Source organism: Canis lupus, chromosome 19 (assembly GCF_048164855.1).
Source record: "Canis lupus baileyi chromosome 19, mCanLup2.hap1, whole genome shotgun sequence".
Lineage (NCBI taxonomy): Eukaryota > Metazoa > Chordata > Mammalia > Carnivora > Canidae > Canis > Canis lupus.
In genome coordinates this window covers 5,691,835-5,693,049 of record NC_132856.1, presented here as the reverse complement: position 1 = coordinate 5,693,049, position 1,215 = coordinate 5,691,835, and the positions used below count along the sequence as shown (strand labels likewise).

The 1,215-nt window shown below is 47.0% G+C and overlaps 1 non-coding gene across 1 annotated transcript; it reads left to right on the top strand.

Annotated features, from left to right (window-relative positions):
* Positions 1-257: 257 nt before the first annotated feature.
* LOC140611521 (U6 spliceosomal RNA) lies at positions 258-361 on the top strand. Its single transcript, XR_012012672.1, has one exon. It is a non-coding gene; the product is annotated as a U6 spliceosomal RNA (small nuclear RNA).
* The last annotated feature ends 854 nt before the right edge of the window (positions 362-1,215 follow it).

Genomic DNA, 1,215 nt, shown 5'->3' with positions numbered 1-1,215 from the left:
GGAGTTAAGATTCTCATATACTCGCCTGACTCCAGAGACCATGCTCAGGAGAGCAATGGGAGCCAGGAGCTTTCAGTCTTGGGAGGAAGGAGTGAGGCACTTTCCTTTCTGGAACCTTCTAGAGGTCAGATTTGGGGCTGGGCAGGCTTTCCAGGGTACCTAGAGGGCTGACAAGGGAATTAATGACACAGGCTGCTGGTCCTCTTGGCATAGATTTAACTGGAGTCTGACAACTATGAACAGAAAGAACAATGAGTGTGCTTGATTTGGGGGTGCATATAGTAAAATTGGAATGATACAGAAATTAGCATGGCCCCTGTGCAAGGGCGAGACACAAATTTGTGAAGCAAAGATAGTAGAACAACAAGGAAGCCCAAAGCATCGGTTTTCCTTCTATTAGAAACAAAAAAAACCTCCCTAACCAGGAGCCTAAACAACAAGAAGTCTATTTTCCTTTCACTTGGGGGAAAAATGAAAGCCCAGAGGTGCAGTCTGGGCTGCAATGGCAGTTCACCCACGCTGGCAAGTCCTTGTTTTCCATGCTGGCAAGTTCTTGTTTTCCATTCTGCCGTTCTTCAGGATGGCAGCCAGAGGTCCACAAAGAAGGGCAAATTCAAGGGACTAAGAATCTGGGACTTCCACCTACATCTCAGTGGTCACAACAGAGTCCTGGCCACTCCTAGCAGATCCAGGTGCTGGGATATATCCTTTTTTTTTTTTTTTTTTTTTAAGATTTTATTTATCCATCCATGAGAGACACAGAGAGGGGCAGAGACACAGGCAGAGGGAGAAGCAGGCTCCCTGTGGGGAGCCCGACGTGGACCAGGACCCCGGGATCACACCCTGAGCCAAAGGCAGATGCCCAACCCCTGAGCCACCCAGGTGCCCCAAGCAAGGGATGTGTCATTTTTAAAGTCTGTCCAAAGACAGGAGCTTTGTCTTGTGATAACAGATGTTTCACTTTATAACCTATGGTAAGCCGCACTTACTCATTTGCAGATGTTTGTTGGAAGTGCCACGTGTGGGTTGGGCACAGCGCTCACTGTTGTGTGCACTGTGGTGAAGTGACAAAGGTCTGCTCACATGTGTCACTTGGGGTGCTCATTATGTGCAAAAGACATACTACGTATTATTCCTTTTATTTCTTGTAACAGCACTGGAATGTTAAGTACTAATTCCCAACAGCACTGGAATGTTCAGCACTATTATTCCCAT